Genomic DNA, 21,261 nt, shown 5'->3' with positions numbered 1-21,261 from the left:
ATAAACAGTACCGATGATGATAAAGCAAATCTATAATTGAGGGCTCTGATCTTCTGGTAAACAACCTCAGTGATTTTTCCTTTGGGGCAGTGGTCCTCACACACTTTCTAATGTGTCACCTACCCATCCCATCCATCACATAAAAAATAAACAAAACCCAGAATCTCACGGTGCTAATAGGCACAAATTTTAATTAAGGCCACATTAAGCTAATGAGGTGATAGGGATTTTGTGGAAATCAACGCATAATACTTCCCAGTGCAGAAGCCCGATGCTGTCACACCACACACTAAAATCACCAGCACTGTGGGGAACTGGGCAGCTCTGGGCTTGCCGGGGAAACTCCGGGGTTGGCAGTCTTTGCCAAGGTTTACAAAATGACTAAGAAGGTGGCGGACCAGTTCTGTGGGGTTGGCTGGCTCTGGATTCCTGCAGCTCCGAGGGACACAACGGGACAGGTGGGGTGGGGCTGACCCTGACCACGGAGTCAAACCCCAGTAAGTCCCATCCGGGGTGAGGCATTTCCCTAAATGAAACGTGCTCACAATCACCCCTGGGAATCCAGCAGGCTGTGGGCTCCTGGGCACAAGTGTGGGTTCTGTTCACTCTATGCCAGTCTCGAGCCCAGAGCACAGCACTTAGTAGGTGCCAAATAAACATCTGCTGCAGAACTGAATCCTGAATTCCACGAAGAGAATGTAAAAGGTGGGTAATACCATAGCCACCCCCATCTTTCACCTTCCTTCTCACAGACTTCTTTCTCTTCTCTCCAATAACCCTTTAAAGTATTGGAAACCACTTTCAAACAGAGAAAAGGAACAGAAGGAGAAATAAAAAATGAACCTGGTGCTCAATGGGTAGAATGCTTCAGGTGGGAGCACAGCAATAGAGCCACACGTCATTTCAACACAGAGACTACAGAGCTGTTAAGAATAATTTGGGTGGAGGGGACGCCTGGGTGGCTCGGTGGGTTAAGGATCTGGTCTGCCTTGGGCTCAGGTCATGATCCCGGGGTTCTGGGATAGAGCCTGCTTCTCCCTCTCCCCCCCCCCGCTCATGCTCTCTCTTTCACTATCTCTATCACTATCTCTCTCTCTCTCTCTTTCTCTCAAATAAGTAAACAAAATCTTAAAAAAAAATAACTGAGGTGGACATTTATTCTGTAATAGAAGTCCTACTGCTTTGAAGGGAAGTAAACTATTTTATGGTATAATCTTATGAACTGACAAGCTACTCCTTATAAATTGTATATGGAAAACCACTGGTAGCACTTTAACAATGGTATACAGAGGCAGCACGGAGTTGGAGTCATGGGCTGCAGGCTGGAGTGCTGGGCTTCAGTCCTCATTCCACCACATGCTTGCTGGGTGATTTAATCCTCTGTGCCTTGGTTTCTCCATCTTTAAGAAGGTATTAACAACATCTTTCATCATTATTGTGAAAAATCTGTAACTCACATGAAAAGTGCAAGTTATGAAAAGCACTTACCTAGTTCCTAAAATATAACACCCCCAAATATGTAAGCTATTATTTTTAATGATGGCTTTAAAGATTTTTACAAATGGCAATTGTTCTTTTTAAAGGATTTAATGATCATTTTTAAGGGATACTTAAAAAATACAGGTCTGCGCATAAGCTGCTCATCTAACCATCTTATTTGTTCTCTACTTTCTACCGGTTCTGAACTTGCTGTGAAAACCCAGCTTACTTTACACGACACAGTATGCAGTGCTGCACAACTATTCAGAAACAGAAACTCAGCAAAGATAATACACATTATCTGATACACATATTATGTATCAAGCCGCGTTCAATATTATTAACCACCAAGAATAAGCAGTAATTCCTTTTTGTCCTATTACTTCTCAAATCTCTTAAAGCACAACGTCTATCTTGATGAAGACAGTTGGTGAACGAAAATTTGCCTGACAACAATAGCGAATCTCATCAGTACTGCCTTTCCCCTATCTCCAGGAACTCCTGACTCTGACACTGGCCTTGGAGAGCCACTGTGTAAAGAATCCCCCGTGGGAATGGAAGTGCCCTTGGAGACCCAGAACACACATCTCCTTTCTGTAGCTCTGAAGTATGACAAATAAGCCAGATGAGACCCTGGTATGTGAGTGATATTAACAGACCAACTCCCTGTTTCTAGGTCAGTCCAGTATTTCTTGGAAAGGTGTTTCTTGTGGAAACAAGTAAGAATTCTAAATCTTTTTCTTTAAGATTTATTTATTTATTTATTTATTTATTTATTTATTTATTTATTTATTTATTTATTTATTTATGAGACAGAGAGAGAGAGAGAGAGGCAGAGGCAATAGGTAGAAGGAGAAGCAGGCTCCCTGTGGGGAGCCCAATGTGGAACTTGATCCCAGGACTCCAGGATCACCACCTGAGCCGAAGGCAGATGCTCAACCACTGAGCCACCCAAATGCCCAAAAATTCTAAATCTTTTTTTTTTAAGATTTTATTTATTTATTCATGAGAGACACACACAGAGAGAGAAAGGCAGAGACACAGGCAGAGGGAGAAGCAGGCTCCATGCAGGGAGCCCAATGTGGAACTCCATCCCAGGACTCCAGGATCACACCCTGGGCCAAAGGCAGGTGCTAAACCGCTGAGCCACACCCAGAGATCCCCATAAGAATTCTAAATCTTGACATTTGAAAATGTGCTGACTTTCTAATGGAAACCCCAAACGAAAAGGTAGATCAACTAAAGTCAACAATAACTGCACTTAGCTTCCTCACCTATTACTAGTTGGAGAAGACGATTTGGATATTAGTATTCACTCAACCATTTATATACACTAAGACTCAAAATAAATCCCATCACTGGAATTATTTTATCTGCTAGTAATGGATTTGATATCTTGTTTCATATAGTTGGTATACAGAAATTAAAATGTTAAACAAATTAAGCAGTGATTACCATTTCTCTCTCCAAAGCTATATTAAGCTATATTCAGTTGCACTAATATAATTTAGTTGGATGATAATAAAGAAGGCAGTAGGAGATAGCAAGAAGTTTGCATACACGAAATGTAAAAAATAATTGTGGAGAGGGACTATAATGGTTGTAGGTAAAAGTCTATATATTTGGAGCCAGTTGCTGTCATTTGTTACTCTTAATTTATAAATCTGTAAGAAAGCATCAAAATCAATTCAATTCAGTCTTAATGAGACAGCTCTAGCAGGAGCCCATTCACTATACCTGTTCTAATTAGCATGAATATGTCCTCCATGTCAAATCTGACAATACATTTAACTAAATTAATGTTAATCCCATAACACAGGATCATATTTGAGTCAGCAGCTCTAAAACAGAATTTGCATATTGATATTTTGATAATGAAGAGCAAATGAGCTCAGGGCTGGAAAAGAACTGGATTGTGATTGTTTCCTCCAAAAGGGAGACTGAGACTCAAGGTGAGAAAGTGAGACTCAGAGGCTTGGTCAGGGCCCAGAGCTGAGAAGTGCCTGGAAAGCACAGCGTTGGTGCATGTGTGCACCCAGCTAGTCACCCCCCTGCCATCTCCTGAGAGACGTTGGGAGTCCTGCATCACCGTGTAAAACTAAATGGAAGTCAGATGATTTCCCACCTCAATTATTGATGATGAAGAGCATTTGTTAAGATTCCCAAACAGAAGACCTCAGGTACCCCCGTGGAGGTTATTAAGTATAATTCTTGCTTTTTAATTGCCAGTTAGGCTAAAATTACTACCTCTTCAAGATTTATATGAAGATAATTTGGAGATTTAGTTTGGGGTGGATGTCAACACAGACACTAACTGACCCTAATTCACATGTATTCCAAAAGTAATATGAAGGATAAGAGAGGAGAAAAATATGACAAATTAGAACCCAAACAACCAAAAACTAAAGGAGCTGCTGGAAAGACGCTGTCAGCTAATTCCCTACCTTAGCTCTAAAATGTTCAGTATGTCCCTCACAAAAAACTAGGATGATTAACTTTCAATTTATGCCTAGAAACATGTACTCCAGCCTGGCTGGCACTAGAGATATTGACATGGGTAAGAACAGTCCCACTTTGAACTGGCATGACTTTAAAACATCTCAGTGTTGGGCTGGCATCTCTCCTGTTTTCATTTCCCAAAAGCTGGAAGCATGGGGAGCTGGATTTGAGTGCTCCTGCCCAAGCCAGCGGCCCCACATTGCTAAACCTTCTCTGCCATAAAATGTGGAGGCTGAACTCCTTCAGGAGAGTACCCATATTTGTTCATGTGAGACCCTTCTCTTTTCAGAGGAAAGCTTACACTTTAGTGGCAGTGTGCTGGGGAAGGGGTGAAGGAAGGGGTCAGGCCCGCTGCTCCCTAGAGGAGGGTGAATGATCCAGGACCCTGAAGAGTGACGAGCTCAGGCCTGGATTATCACCCAGGGGCTCCAGCCTCTGAGTCCACTAACAACAGCAATGATAGGTAACGTTTTGTGGGTCCTTCTGGCATGCTGGACCCCAGTCACATTCAACTCTTGAAATGCACTCTTTTAATCTTTCCAATGACCTGCAATATTTCACTAAAATTACCATTACACCATGCTCTGAAGCTCTGATCGTGGCAAAAGTTCACCTTCCCTCAACTAAACCCATTCTTCAGGTGGCAGTAATCAACAATTTTAAAAAAACAAGTGAAAAAACTTCCTTTTATTAAATGGCGAAGAGTGCTTACCCCATAAGACTAATCTCAGGATTTAATGAGGATATGAGGTATCTAATATAGGGCCATGATGGGCATAGTAAGGAAATAAATGTGGGGTTTTTTTTAAGTCTATCATGATTGTGCTCCATCTAGCTACAGCATTTCTTTTAAGATTATATTTATTTTTTATTTTTTTTAAGTTTTATTTATTTATGATAGTCACAGAGAGAGAGAGAGAGAGAGAGAGAGAGAGAGGCAGAGACACAGGCAGAGGGAGAAGCAGGCTCCATGCACCAGGAGCCCGACGTGGGACTTGATCCTGGGTCTCCAGGATCGCGCCCTGGGCCAAAGGCAGGCGCCAAACCGCTGTGCCACCCAGGGATCCCAAGATTATATTTATTTGAAAGAGAGAAAGCCAAAGACAAGCATGAGTGGCAAGCATGAGTGGAGGGGGTTGGGAGCAGAGGGAGAGGAGAAGCAGACTTTCCTCTGAGCAGGGAGTCTGATATGGGACTCAATCCCAGGACTCTGGAATCATGACCTGAGCTGAAGGCAGACGCTTTACTGACTGAGCCACCTAGGCACCCTAGCTACAAAATTTTAAGGGCCAGATTTATTACATTAAAAACTTCTCTGCTAGATGACTGTGGATTAATGATTCACTTTAAAAGCAGACACAGGCAAAAAAAAAAAAAAAAAAAAAACAAAAACTAGCACAGATTACATATACTATATACTTTCATTTCTATGAAATGTTAGCAAAGGTACTTATAACTAGTCTACAGTGGTAGGAAGCAGATTATTTATTTATTTATTTATTTATTTATTTATTTATTTATTTATAGTGCACGTGGCTGGGGTGGGGTTGGGGGTGTAGGGGAGGGGAGGGAGAAACAGAGAGAGAAGGTAAGAGAAACTCAAGCGGACTCCCTGCTGAGTGTGGAGCCCAATGCGGGGCACTTGATCTCATAACCCCGGACTGTGATTGTTTCCCCCAAAAGGGAGAACTGAGCAGAAACTGAGAATCAGTTGATCTTAGTTTCCACAGGCACCCGGGAGATAACTTGTATCCTGACTGAGGGGGTGGATACATAGGTATATACACTTGTTAAAACTCACTGAATTGTACACTTAAAATTGATTCACTTTGTTGTATGTAAATTATCTCAATAAAAGTGATTGAGGAAAAGGGTAGTTCCAAGGTAAAAAAGCAAGCACAAAATTCTACAACTGGATGTTTAACCAAGTCTCTTTTCTTGCATGCTCTCATTGGGACTTACTAAATCACTATTGTGGGCTGAACTGTGTTCCTCAAATATTCTTTTGTTGAAGTCCTAACCTCTGGTACCTCAGAATGTGACCTTATTTGGAGAGGATCATTGCAGATATAATTTGTTAAGATGAGGTTATAATGGAGTAGGGTGCACCTTAATCCAATATGACTGGATTGTGTCATATAGGACTTGTATTCTTACAAAAAGGAGAAACCTGCACATGGGAAGAATGTTATGTGACCATGAAGGCAGAGATCAGGGTGATGCTTCTACAAGCCAAGGACTGCCAGAGATGGCCAGCAAACCACTGGGAGCAAGGACAGGCGAACAGATACTCTCTCACAGCTCTCAGAAGGAGCCAAATCAGCTGACACCCTGATCTTGGATTTCTGGCCTCTGGGACTGTGAAACAATAAATTTCTGTCTTTAAAGCCACTTAGTCTGTGGTACTTTCTTATCGGTAGCCCTAGGAAACTAATACAAAAGAGTTCATCTTTTTTCCTTCAGTTACATTAGGACTGGACAGTTTAGCCAACTATAATTTTTTCAAGTTTCCCATTAATCAATTCTTGAGGACATCTATCCCCAAGACAGAGTCCATCAAACTTTGCTGAACTCTGTGGAACTCATGAAGTAACAATAAATGTATTTTCTAAACACTTACCGTGTGCCAGATACTGTGCCAAGTGCTTTGTGAGCCAACTCATTTAATCCCTGCCACGATCGTAAAGAATTAATATAACATCATTTTCAAAGAGAGAGAAACTGAGGTTTATAGAGGTTAACTAATCTGACCAAGTCACAATGCCCGTAAGTGGCCAAGACCTAAAGTAGATTTCAGGCATTTCCTGCAGTGCCATGTATGCTGCTCCATGAATCTGAAAACAGCATTAGTGGCTGAAAGCCATGTGTATAACTTTTACAGTTTCTGTATTAGAGCTAAAATTATTTTAAAGAATATAAGTAAATTTACGGGTATGTATTTTTTTAAAAGCTCCTCAAAAATTGTACTTTTTTCTTTCTTTTCTTTTTTTTAAAGATTTTATTTTATTATTTATTCATGAGAGACAGAGAGAGAGAGAGAGGCAGAGACACAGGCAGAGGGAGAAGCAGGCTCATGCAGGGAGCCTGATGTGGGACTCGATCCCGGGACTCCAGGATCATGCCCTGGGCTGAAGGTAGGTGCTAAACCGCTGAGCCACCCAGGGATTCCCTACTTTTTTCATAGTAATATCACAGTCTTGTGTTTCCTAAAATATTGTGAGAAGCAGTAGTGAGAGATATTATCAGGTGGGGGAAGATGGCAAGTTAATGATCAAATAAATATATGAAACATCAAGGTAAACAGATTTCTTTATTTGGGCTTCCAACTTGATGGGACTGTACCCTAAATTTACCTGACTGGGAACCCTATGTTTTTATTTTATTTTTTATTTTCTTAAAGGTTTATTTATTTTAGAGAGAGAGAGAGAGAGACAGAGCATAAGAGCAGAGTGAGAGGGCAGAGGGAGAGAGAGAGAGAGAAATCTCAAGCCGACTCTCCCCTGAACACAGAACCGGACTTGAGGCTTGATCCTAGGACCCTGAGATCATGACCTGAGCCGAAATCAAGAGTTGGATGCTTAACTGACTGAGCCACCCAGGTGACCCAATGTTTTTATTTTTTTCAGAGGGGGGGGAGGGGCGGAGGGAGAGGGAAAGAGCATCTTAAGCAGGCTCCACACCTAGCACAGAGTCTGAAGCAGGGTTAGCTCAATCTCATGATTCTGAGCTCATGACCTGAGCCAAAATCAAGAGCTGGATGCTTAACCAACTGAACCACCTAGGTGCCCCACCTCTATGTTTTTAGACACCTATTATTGCAGGACTTGTGTTTCCCCTCACTTTGGGGAAAGTCAATGGTGTACAATGATTTACTCTCTGTTTAAACTAGCCATGGATTTATTTGCCTATTACAAGACTCAACAGTTTCATTCTAGAATATGGATAGTAATCAAAGTTTCACTATCTCAAAGGGTTGCTGCAAGGGTTAAATTAGGCAATATCCATGAAAGGACATTAAAATGGAAAAAAATCATAAACCTAAGGCAAGTTTTGTGTAGTTCTGTGAAAAATCTTACTGTTTAACACAGTTTTTGAGTTTGGAAAAATAGTGGTGGGGAGCTTCCTTTAATCTGTTGACTACTCTCTGCTCATTTAAGAAAAGCTTCTAGCATTTTGGAAAATGCAACTCATGTTGCAAGGATTAAAGTTTAGGTGATCAAACGCTGGCTGTCGCCATTCAGAACCACTCCCGGGTCCCAGAGTCTGGACACACTCACCAGAAAACCCTGCCAGTACTAGTGGCTTCAAGCACAGAACAGATTGCAACCTGCAGTTCAGGAACACCCTGAACCAAAAGGATTCAGTCCAGGAGTGGCTCTGGGGTGGGGTAGTGAGGTGTCAACTAAGGAGCTTCTCAGCTGTGACCCAGGGCTTCTAATGCAAATGCCTTGAGACTACAAGCTTGGGCATCCAGCCCCTGCCCATTCAGGAGGTGCATCCAGGAACCCACCTGGAGCTGAAGTGCTCACTCTGACAACTAGAGTAGGATGCTGGCCGCCTCCCCTGCACAGACTGTCTGCTTTCCATCAGGGGGGCCTGCCTGCTGACTGGGGACAGTTCCCAGGACCACAGATGACCACCCTCACTCCTGGCCTCATCTGCTTACCAGGGATGCCAAGATGAAGACACCCACAAGCAACCCAATCACTTTCAGGCTTCAGTGAGAGAAGAAAAGATTCCAAAAGATTCCCCTAGAGTATATACAATGAGAATACTCAAGGTCCCATTTTATTTCCAAAACATTCTCTCTACAGACAGAATTGGCTTCATTTAATAGTACATATGATTTTTAATTTTCCCTTAGCAAGGATCTATACTATTTGCAAGTCCCCAAATTCACTCGTGCTCAGAGATCCATATCCTCGTGACATCCCATCTTCTATGCTGCCCTATTCTTACCAAACCTTGGGGCAGCTACCATATACTCAAGGATTTAAGAACATTCTGCCTTCCAAAAATCATAAGGAATGCATGCAAAGTATCTGAATATGTATACTGAATGTTTGAATCCATAAGCATTCAACAGAAAATGTAACAGTGGTTGTCTCTAGGGAGTCAAAAGTAGAGGCAAGGTTCCTTTTAATGGTATATTCAAATTTTTTTTAACATGCATGTGTTAAATTAGAAAATATTTTCAAATCAGAAAAATCTGGGACACCTGGGTAGCTCCAGTTGGGCATCCAATTCTCAATTTTGGCTTGGGTCATGGATCACGGCCTGCAATGGGCTCCCTGGTGGACATGGATTCTGCTTCTTAGGATTCATTCTCATTCTCTCTCTCTCTCCCTCTCCCTCTTCCCCTCCTCCCAGCTCCTGCATGTGAACTTGAGCTCTCTGTCGTCGCTCAACAGAAAAGAAAAATCTAAAGGCACAAAACCACATATGCCCTTCCAGGGCTCTTTGTTACAGCCACAACTTTTATTCCTCCTCTGACACAATGCCTTGATTACACTGCCTGGTAAACTGCACTCAAAAAGGTCCTCTAGAAAGAATGCTAAATATCAAGGGTTCATGCCCCTAAAATCTCTCCCAGAAAACCCAGCCAATACCAGCCAACAATCTCCAGCACTTTCCTTTGATGAGTCCAGCAAAGGGCAGAATTATCCAAACACCAACCTGAAAAATCTTGGCTTATTTCTGGTGGCACCTGGCTGGTTCAGGCAGTTAACTGTCCGACTCCTGATTTCAGCTCAGGTCATGATCTCAGGGTTTTGAGATCCAGCCCCATATTGGCGTGGAGTCTTGCTCCTGCCTCTCTCGCTGTTCCTCCCTGTGCAAATGTAGGGGCGCTTTCTCTCTTAAATAAAATAAATAAATAAATAAATAATAAAAATCTTTAAAAAAAAATCTTGGCTTATTTTTGGTAATGAAACTCTTTTTCTACTAGTAAGGGTGTCTCAGAAGGCCTAAGGGGTTAAGAGGAAGATACCTGCACTGGGTGCTTCAGCACACCAGGACTATGCTAGGTGTGGTACACATGCCCCTCTGTGAGGCAGGGCTGCCAGTACTGTTAAAATGTAGTTAAGAGATTAAGGCAACCTGCTTCAGGCTTCAGACAAACTCTAACACACTAGGTCTGGTATGTCCTGTGATCTGCTTTGTGTCTGGAGCTGAATTCTGGGATATGATTCCCTGGTATGAGCTAGTGTCCCAACTCCCCACTGCCCTCCGTGAGGTCCGACCAACTGGTCTACCTCATTCCCTTCTCTGAACCCCAGAGTTCCACTGAACTGGCTTGGTATTTCCCAAAGATTTTCCAAAACTTTTGCAGGAGCTGTTCCCTCTGCCTGGATTGCTCTTCCCAGGGTGGGCCCCTTCATGCCTTGAGACTTCTTTCCAGAAGGCCACATCTAAGCAGCCCCACTCCCCCAAACCACCTGTCATGTCCCTGTGTTTCCATTCTCTGTAGAACACTTACTACTATACAATATTTCCTTGTTATTACCTATTTCCCTTTTGTCCCTGTCATTCATTCTTCCTGGAATGTAAACTCCAGAAGGCCTGGGCCCTTGTCATTTTGCGGGACAGCACCTTTTCCAGGGCATACACAGCACCTGGGGTGGGTGTTTAAGGGAGAGATAGGCAAATTATTTAGATATCTCTAAGCCCCTACCCTCAGGGCTCAGCCTTCAGTTTACACAATCCTGTGGGGCAGGAGACCAGTCCTTTACCAGCAATTAACCCTGAGTGGGGAAAAAAAAATCTGAAAATGCACAAAATTGTGAGAAGAGACCAGCAAGGAGGCATCCCTGCCTTGACATTTGCCGGTACCTGGGAAGGAAGGAGATGTTGTCTCAAATGCACCCACAAACCTCCCTGGACTTCAATTCATGAACTTCAGGAAATCTGGGGCATCCTTCCAGCTCTGTGAGGCTGTGGTCTACATCCGTGTTCTGAACAGGTGGGACACACATCACTGTGGAGATGCAGGGTTATTTCAGGTGGTACCCGGACGACTACTTTGTCGTTTCTAAATAGTTACAAGTGTTTTTTAGTAAGTATTAGAAAATATAGCCAGCACATCAAACCTGTGATTTCATGCCTACTTTCATTTGGGATGAGGGTAAAAACAGTCAATAGATAAATACTAGGTAAATACGAATACTGGTGAAATGAGAAAAAAGGTGCACGGTGAAGTCCAGAAAGGGGTGCCTGCTTTACTCCTGTCTCTGCCAAGGCATCCAGAAGGACTCCGAAAAGGAGGAGACGCTGGATAAAGGCTTGGTAATGGGGAACACTAGGTGTGGGTAAAGCTGATGTGGAAGGTGGCCCTTCCCAGAAGAATTGGTCTTTTCAATCCGACCTACCCCACACCTTTAAGGGATCTTTCCCAACCACTTTCAAACAGGAGAGTTTACAATGGCCAGTTTCCCTGGCTTTAAAGCAACCTATTTTCGTATTTTCGGTAGGGAGTAGCTGTGAGTAAACAGCAAAGTCTAGAATGCTAATGATTTAACCCCTTAATCCCCAAACTACCTTTCTCCGTCTTTCTTTTAAAGTCCCTGCTGAGAACACTGTTGTTAGTACCTTTAAGAGCCACAGCTTTCCCTTCTCGGCTCTTTAGGAACAGAAATCTACTCTGCAACACCCAGGAGGGGGCCAAATACAAATACAAAGAACACAGGCTCAGCTGACTGCCCCGCAGGGATTTGGGAGGCAAGGGTCAAGGGCGGGTCTGCTTCCCCTCCAGCCCTCTGCCAAAGAAGAAAAGAAAAAAAAAAAGCTTCTGTTGAAATGTTAACTACAGAGAGTTTAAATGGGGGGTGGGGAGGAAGGAATACTGACGGAGAGAGGAAAAAAGCTGGAATTAGACTTCTTATTGCTTTAAAGTTGTAATTCCAGGTCAGTGGCTGAATTTTTCTGTTGTATACAAAAGTGCTTAAATCAAATCAAAGTTGTTATTATCAGGGTTCTATCGAGATCTTCAGAAAGGAGGAAGGTGAAAAACAAATTTTTATGTTTACTATGGAAGAGGATTACTGCAAGCAAACAAGTACAGAAATCGAGGGGAGGGGGGCACCTGGGTGGCTCAGTGGTTGGGCATCTGCCTTCCCCGGAGTCCTGGGATCAAGTCCCACATCAGGCTCCTCACGGAGAGCCTGCTTCTCTCCTTATGTCTCTGCCTCTCTCTCTCTCTCTCTCTCTCTCTCTCTGTCTTTCATGAATAAATAAACGAAATCTAAAAAAACCACAACAACAACAACAAAACCAGAAAGGAAGAAATAGAGGGGAGGGGAAGACGAACAGGTGAAGCACAGAGGGTTTTTAGGGCAGTGAAAGTACTCTGTGTGATACAACAGGGTGGAAGCATGTCCCTGTAGAATGTGGAACCCCAAGAATAAACACAAATGTAAAATAAGGGAGTTTGGGTGCCAAGGAGGTAACATTGTGGGCATCATCAATTGTAACAACGTATCATTGGGGTACGGGGAGGTTGGCTGTCGGGGTATGCTACTTAGGGCCAGGCTGTATATGGGTACTTTCTGGATTTTCTGCTTAATTTTGTTGGGAACCTAAAACTGCTCTAGAAAATAAAGTTTATTAAGAAAAAAATAAGTTGAAAAAATTATACTTGCTGCAAAAAACTATTTTTTTTTTCTCCCAGAAAAAGCCAGAAAATTAAAGCCCTTTTCTTTGAGCATCTACTTTATTCAGGCCCAATTCAGACTGGAGTCTAAAAACTGTCTCTGCATACCTGCAGGATACTTAAAATCCATTAAGGTGAATGCTAATGAATTCCCCAAAACTCAAGACCCAGTCAGTTGGGTGTATACAAGGCAACGCATAAGTTGCCTCCCTGGTCTGAGAAACATTTTCATACAGTGTTTCTATTTTATCTTAGCATTTCTTTCAATAAAGTAGGGCTCTATCTTGAACTGGATCTTCTGCTTTGTCAATTACTCCACTCAAATACAAAAGATAAAAGATGTTCATATTCTGCTAGGTGAATGAGGGCTGTCCTTTAAGTGGGGAGATGCGTCCCCTCACTGACCAGGAGTTCAGACTCTTCAGGGAGCACGCTGGGGGGCTGGCAGAGGAGGGGTCTCTGAGTGCTAGTGAGGGAGGTAGGCTACTGTGTCGTAGTAGTCTAACCTGGGTCAGTCTCTTTCATCGGGGATTTTAGAAAAGCACATAAAAGAATTAACAAAACAACCCAAAGCCAGCCATGCCACCCATCCTCTGGATCTTGCCACCCTGCAGGCCCTCTTGCTCCCTACGGACTCCTTTCCATCAACATGTAAACATGTTTGGGTCTCTTCCATCTTAAAAAACATACAAAATTGGGCAGCCCGGGTAGCTCAGCTGTTTAGCGCTGCCTCCAGCCCAGGGCCTGATCCTGGAGACCCTGGATCGAGTCCCACATCGGGCTCCCCTTGCATGGAGCCTGCTTCTCCCTCTGCCTCTCTCTCTCTCAGTCTGGGTCTCTCATGAATAAATAAATAAAATCTTTTAAAAAAATACCAAATCTGTCCCTTCAACTCCAGTCCCAACTCTCCTGCAGTCAAGCAGAGAAGAGGTGGCTGGTTCTCTCTCTTGGCTTCTCACTGTACCCTCAGATCACTCAAGCATGTCTTCTGCTTGCCACCCACAAAACTACTCTGCTAAGACCACTAATGGGCTCCCTGTAGAGAAGCCAGAGCCGGACTCCTAGGTGCCATCTTATTTGAAATCTCAGCTGCATTAACAAAATTGACCACTCCACCAGCTCCTGATCCACTATGCCCTACAAGTTCCTTGGGGCTCCGTGCCAGCAACCCCTTCTCTGCTCTGCCTGGGAACATCTGAGTGTCTTGGGGCTGCCTTCCCTCACTACAATTTCTTTCCACGCAACACAATCCACCCTAAGTGGCTTCAATTATTATCTATAAGCCAATGAACTTCCGAGTTTTGCCCTCCAGCCCAGACTTTTGCCAGACCTGTTATCTACCTCCTTATCCAACATTCCCACTTGGTTATCCCAGGAGCCTCTCAGATTCAATATCTCCAAAGCACAATTCCCCCTTCTATTCCCCAGGGCTCCTTTGGCAGCAAGTGGGCCCTCTTCTGACACACAGCAGCAGCACAGAACCACCGTTTGCCTCGTCTATTACCTGAACTCCTCCTGCCTCACCCACGCCAGTCTCGACGCCCGTGGATTCGATTCTACCTCTCATCAAATATTACAAAATCACCTGCTGCTTCTCTTCTCTTCACAAAATCACCTACTGTAGTAGCTACACCACTATAACCATCTCATAGCTCTTAGGCATCAACACCTTGGTCCACCTTTGTTCTACTTTCTCTGCAATCCATGGTCCACATCTTAATTGGAGAGAACTTGTTTAAAAAAAAAAAAGTAAGTTGGACTGTGTCCTCCTTTGCTTAAAACATATCCAATAACTAACTGTCCAGGCCATAGAAGAGGTCTGAAACCTTTAACATGGCCTAGACATAAGGGCCTTGTTGAGAATGCTCTAGCTTTCTCTCTCACCACCTTGCCATCACTCTCTATGCTCAGAGCCCACATTTCCTTTCAGTCCCGGGATATTCTGGGATGTTCCATGCTCTTTCCTGCCTCACGGCCTTTGCACATGCATTTCCATCTCTCAGATCAAAATCCTTCTTCCCTTCTCTATTCTCTCTGAACCCCCTTGAAGTGAAAATAAAGAGTAAAGGCTAAAGAACAACCAAGAGTTAACAGACCAGTGGGGAAAAAAAGTACTAAGGAAAAGGAAAAACAGACAGGTGGGTTTATATCTTTTTATTAACTGTACTTGATCCTCTCAGACCATTCTTTAAATTTAAAAGAAACTATAACCCAAGGAGGTTGTGCCTAAAACCAGAACAGACACAAATTCCCCAATGATATTAAAGAACCTTGAGAGGACTGATTTTATTTTCTGTAGCTGTGGACAATCAAAAAAGGCATCTGGAATCCATGAGCAAATCTCATAAAAGTAAAATGGGGTTAGCGGCAACAGTCGATATTTCCTAACACGATATATGTATGACATGTCTTAATAGAATTAACACTATGAAAGCAAAAAAAAAAAAAAACAACAAAAAAAAAACCACTAAATAACCACAAAACCCAAGGTAGCTAGCCCAGACAGCAAAACACAGATCAAAAGTGAACAGATTTCTTCTCCCTAAACCCAAACTAAAACACTGCCCCCGTAAAGTTGGAGTTCCCTGAGAAATTCTACATTTTACACTCTCAACTCTATAATGTGAGCAAATACAATAGATTGCATGATTCTGTGAAATCAAATGTGTGCCTTTGTAAAAGCGTTTCTCTTAGCTGTTATGGGGGGTTGGAGCTTGAGCCTGGGAGAAACAGGGGAAATGAGGGAGATGGGGAAAGGATAAAAGGAAAGACAAGACAGTCTGAGTAGGCCTGTAGGAGAGAGGGGAACACTGGTCCCTACTTAAAACACAGAGGAAGAGGCTGATGTCTAGGTCTGGTGACCTCGGCAAAGTCCATCTTAGTCCCTCCCTCGTCCCCAGAGTGCACAACCTTGCTGATCAGACCCACACATCTGTGAGGACAGCCCTGCTCCTACCACCAGTTACCCTGGGTGGTGAGTCATTTGGGTATAAGGGATTCCCATGGTGTGCCAAGAAATCAATAGAAGAGAGCAAATTAAATTTGGAACATATGAAACAGAACTTGTCCTAATCTCCAGGGTCACTGTCTTAACCATCTGATGCTCAGAGCATAGCATGGTGGAGGCACACGGTAGATGTGCAAGAAATGTTTAAGGAAAAGTAGGTCTGTTTTCTAATGTGTAATTGGAGGGATGTGTTGTTTCTAACCTGCACAGCTAAAGAATTCATTTTCATTTCTTCAAATGAAGGTGAAATATTTAAATCCTTTCTGCTCAAAGCTATGAAGGCAAAGATTATTAATTAACCTTAAAATGTTCACATAAAACAGTTTCATTCATTTCTACGAATGTTTTTGAGCACATAAAATGTGCCATCCACTATACCAGGTGTGGTAAATAATACAGCAATGAGTGAAAAGGCAATGTCCCAGGAATGGACGTTATCGAAAGAGTAAAACAAATAAAAATTATGAAAATATTAACTCTCACTTTTAAAAGTATTCAACCATTAGTATTTGAAGGGCTACTCTGCATATGGCAAATAAAGATAAAATAACCCGAAATCAATTAGAAAATTTCAACCACAGGTTGAAATACAGTTAAGTCAGATACATGACTTTCTTTATACATCATGTTAGGTTGAATATTGTAAAAAAAAGATATATATATATATATACACATACTTAAAACACATAAATCCCCAAAACAGAAATGGCAACAGACACGATCAGTATGCCAAGGTATGTTTAAACAGACCAACCTGATACTGGAATTCACATCAAAGAGTAATGAAGGCTCTAAAAGAAAATTTCCCTCAGTGCATTTAAACTGCGATCTAATTTATAAACATGCGATTTGTAAAAATTTGATTTGCAGACATTCTTGCCAGGATAGGATAGTAGGAAGGGATTAAGGGGAAGGAAGTCTAAAGGTCACCTGACCAGGTGTTCCTGTAATAGTTGGCTTATTGAGAAGGGCTTCTCGTAAATTGGTTTAGGTGAGTTAGCTGATTAACAGCCAGTGAGGTTAGGACACAGTTTAGTTTAACCAGCAGCTGTGCCAGCTCATCTCTCATTCTCAGGTGCTAATCCCAGGATTCCTTAGCATCACAAATATGGACTAAGGCTTTAACAAACAAGCGCCCACCTGTGTTAATATTTTCTTTTGATTCCATCCATAACACCTAAGCTGCTTTCTTTTGCAGGATGGGGAAAAAACACAGATTTCCTGACAGACCTATTTGGAGAGGAAGTCCAGGGGAGTGTGTACCCCAAAGAAGAAAGACCTTAGCCCCTCAGCAGCTAATGCTGCACTGGGTGGCGCGGAAGAACCATGCCCTACACAAGTATTAACTCAGTTAAGTCTGAAGCAATCATGTCGGAAAGGTTGCAAGTAATCTAGCAAGTGAGGAGACGGAGGCTCTGTGACCAGGAAAGAGATTCTGAGCCTGTAAATCAGGACTAATTCCTGACTCTAGCTCAGATTCTGCTACTCAATCTCTCTGGGCCTCCATTTCCTCACCCTACCTAACAAATTGAGGTGGTCAGAGGTGTTATGCCCTCTGAGCTCTTAAGAAATGAACCATGCTGACACCCGGGCTATAGCTTACTGTCCTGTCCTGTCCCTAATTATCTCGTTAGGGAAACTTCAAGTCTCGCTCATCCCACAGCAAGCATCTTAACCTGGAAGAATGATTGAGGCCAGTCACAGCTCCATCTGCCCTGGGTTCATGCCTCATCCATGATCAGGTTCACACAAGCAGCCAGTATGTGTGGTCTGCTTCTGTATGGGTGGGAGCCAACTGATGGAGGTGGGGGGGGGATCAGAAGGAAGGAGTAGCCACCCAGTCACTTCGGTCTGCTAAAGATAGTTTCTTTAGTTTTAAAGTCACTCCCATTTGAATGCCAAGTCCACGAGAAATGAGACCTCTGTCTTGCTCTTCACTGGGTTGTCAGTGACTAGCACACACTAGGTGCTCAATAAATATGTATTGAATAAATGGACGAGTGAGAGACCCAGAATCCAGTCCTGAATTCACTATGGACTGTCTGTCCTTCCTGGGGCAGGCTATTAATCTCTTTGGCCTATAAGACTGTTGTGGGGATTAGATGGAATAATGAGCACTGAGTATTTACGGGAACATGTTGTTCATATATGTTAGCAATTTGATCGACCATGGGGATGAATTCTTCAGGAATGAGAGGCGTAGCCCTAACACCAAACAATGCACTCAATGCTAACGATCTAGTATATAACTTCATGACGTAGTGTTTACTGACTTCATTCCTAAACAAGTTGGTATAGATGAAATTAAGAGTAAAATGTGAATTATTTCATGATTTATGACAGTTGAGTATTTTATTTGTCAAGCAGGAAAAGAGAGTTAAGAAAATGACATAATCTCTCTCAAATTAGCACTTTAACACAAAGAGTGTCACTGTTCTATGTAATACATTGCCAGAAAGTTTCATACTCTTTATTGCATCTGGATGAGATCTTTTCTGGTTGTAAAGTGGCCACGAGAATGTTTTTTAAACTATTAAAAAAAAAAACAAACAGCGCTGCAATTTATCCTATGGTCATATGTATTATTTTTAAGACAGAAGTTTAAAAGATCCTATTTCTATATTCCATAGGATCAAGATACTTGTGTATTCAAACAAATTTAGAATATGCTTTACTGGTATCAGTATGTTCTCATGAAAAACTATAAAAGAAAAAAAAAAGAACACTATGAAAGAGATCAGTTTCTATAAACTCCATCCTTATAATTAGGAAAAAACAAATGGTGTGCTTTTTAATGAGATGGATAATTTTATTGAACACTGAGGACTTATACTGCCATATTTATGTCATTTCAACTTTGCTGCTTAAAACCTACTTAAAAGTTAGTCCAAAATTAATCCTTTAAACATTTTCTATAAAGTATGTTTAAATTTTCCTCTTCATAATATAAATAAGAGAATAAAAGCTTGAGAGTTTATTTTTATACTTCAGTGAATTACACACTGGCTCAAAAAGGAATATGTAGGTAGACTATAGTAACCACCTCCCTCTGAACTGTACAGGTTTTATGATGCACCATCTGGTAATCATTATTTTATTCTTAGCATAGATGTGGGTTCTCTAATTGGTTTTTTTTTTTTTTTTTTTTGCATGCTTACGTTCTTTCACCTGTGTTTATAAATATTTTGTGATTTTTTTGGAGGGGAGATCTTCAGTCTTAGCTTTAAAAGAGGATACTGAGGGGGCAGCTGGCTGGCTCACTTGGTATAGCACGTGACCCTTCATCTCAGGGTCCTAAGTTTGAGCCCCACAATGGGTGTGGAGATTATTTAAAAAATAAACTCTTGAGGTGCTTGGGTGGCTGAGTCGGTTAAATGTCTGACTCTTGATTTCAGCTCAGGTCTCGAACTTAGAGTTGTGAGTTCAAGTCCCACATGGGACTCCATACTGGGCGTGGAGCCTACTTTTTAAAAAAGTCTTAAAAAAGAGAACACTGAGGATCAACTATAAATTATAACCATCTCTCTACTTTTCCTCTAGCCTGTCAATAACCTCTAACCAACATAATTTTTAACAAAGAATTGTTATTGAGCCCATACTATGGGCTTTTACTACTCACAGTATTCCTATTATCTTCCTCTAACAGAAGAGAAACTAAGTAACTTGCCCAAGGCCATTCAGGGTAATTCTTCTCCTACCTCTAACTTGGTCTATCCTTTGGTTAGTCTGATTAGAACTGATACGGAGTGTTAAAGATTTGCTCCAAATTTCCTGTAAGACTGGAGGTAGCTTTGCTACTTACCTCCCCTTCCCTTTTCTTTTTTTCCTGCATCTCTTCCTTGGTTTCCTTTTTGCTCCTGGGTCACCAAAGTGTCCTTTATCCCTGTTATTGGTTGTCACCAACAAATGGGCCACATGTCAGTCGCTGATACTTCCCTGAGATCTTCTTGCAGTATGAAGTCAGGTGACCCCAGACGGACAGAATCTGTCTCACTCGCCTGTTCCGGCTGGACAAGACCTGCCTGCCAAGAGCAGCGGCAAGGGAAAAGCCTCTGTGGGAAGGTCTGTTATCCCGTGCCAAGAGGTAAACCCTTGCCCCATAAAGCACCTTAGTATTATTAAACATTTTCTATTTGTCAGGCACTTTATAGTCATTTTTATTGTTCTTTTTACTAGTCATAACTCTGCATCAGAACTGGGCTCACTTTTTCTTTTAATTAAGTGGTCTGAGCAAATGGGAAAGAGTGAAGGACTTTGGGGCGGGGTGCAAGTCCTCAACCTCTGCAGAGAATAGCGAGAGGCCAGCAGAGCCCACAACCTGCCCCAGTAGCAGGCCTGACAGGGAGCCACCAGCCCTCAACCATCACACACAGGGCTCCACAGGAGGTCCCCAAATCAACCCAACTACAGCTTTCAGCCACTGTCGTCTTGACTGCGTGCTGACATTTGGAAGACTGGGCCATTCTATTTCACCCTAATCCAGAATGTTCCCTTTATTTTCCTGCAACTCCAAAAGCACAAAAATCACATTAACATTTTTTTAGTTTTGGGATCCCTGGGTGGCTCAGCAGTTCATTGCCTGCCTTCAGCTCAGGGTGTGGTCCTGGAGTCCCGGGATTGAGTCCCGCATCGGGCTCCCTGTGTGGAGCCTCCTTCTCCCTCTGCCTGTGTCTCTGCCTCTCTCTCTCTGTCTCATGAATAAATAAATAAAATCTTTAAAAAAAAATTCTTTTAGTTTTTAAAAGACACATCCAGGGGCTCCTGGGTGGCTCAGTCGGTTAACCATCTGCCTTCAGGTCGGGTCATGATCTCGAGGGCCTGGTCCTGGGATCAAGCCCCTCCACAGGCTGCCTCCTCAGTGAGGAGTCTGATTTTCCCTCTGCCCCCACCTCTCCCAACCCTTGCTCCTGCTGTCTCTCTCAAATAAATCTTTTTAAAAAGATAAAAAAAAAAAGACACATCCATGTGCACACTTGTGGTTCAGTGTCCTTTTACTTTTCTTCAGTGCTATGTACCTGCTGCACCACTTTTATAACTTTAGTTATAAATTATTCCCAAAAAAGTACCAGTGTAGAAGAGGTCTGGACCTGGGGTTGGAATCAGAACCTTATCTTTGCTCCTCCATAGCGAGGTGAACTTGAGAAAGTCTCTAACCTCTCTGAGGGTCAGTTTTTCTCACCTGCAGAATGGGTTTAAGGACCTATCCAACCCCTTCAGCTTGCTTGTGGGTAGACTATCACAGAACATGCCTCATGATCAGGGTTTATTCTCCATGTTCCTTGTCTGCCTTTGCCACAAGACTATGAGTGAGTCCTCTAAGGACAAGGACTTCATCTGTTTCCCACCATCTACCTAACCCAGTCCCTGACTCTAGAAAGCGCCCTTTGCAGCCTCCTTACAATGGAGTCCCATACAAGAGAGTCCTTTGCAAATGGTTAAAGCACTATTCACAAGTACCTCAGTATAACCAATTGTTCATAGTATGGTCCCACAGTCCTGAGATGTGAAAGAAATAATGCTGGGCACCAAAGGAGCCAGGATTCGTAGTGACTGGAAAAGCGATAATTAAAATGTAAACTATGAAAAAGTATCAGTTCTGAATTTCTTTGGGTTATTACACGAATACTTA

General features: G+C 42.5%; 1 protein-coding gene across 4 annotated transcripts in view; it reads right to left on the bottom strand.

Annotated features, from left to right (window-relative positions):
- The window catches only part of KCTD1 (potassium channel tetramerization domain containing 1), a 183,895-nt gene that overhangs the window by 60,282 nt on the left and 102,352 nt on the right, over positions 1-21,261 (bottom strand). Inside the window, exon 1 of one of the 4 annotated variants that reach the window (XM_038543621.1) lies at positions 16,387-16,511. The exons of the other annotated variants lie outside the window; for them this stretch is intronic. The gene's annotated coding sequence lies outside the window, so the exon portion shown is untranslated. Of the gene's footprint in view, positions 1-16,386; positions 16,512-21,261 lie in introns of those variants that run through there. 4 annotated transcript variants of the gene reach the window in all.

The sequence above is a fragment of the Canis lupus genome, chromosome 7 (assembly GCF_011100685.1).
Source record: "Canis lupus familiaris isolate Mischka breed German Shepherd chromosome 7, alternate assembly UU_Cfam_GSD_1.0, whole genome shotgun sequence".
Taxonomy (NCBI): Eukaryota; Metazoa; Chordata; class Mammalia; order Carnivora; family Canidae; genus Canis; species Canis lupus.
The sequence above is the reverse complement of the archived record's forward strand: the minus strand, read 5'-3'. Positions and strand labels throughout refer to the sequence as shown.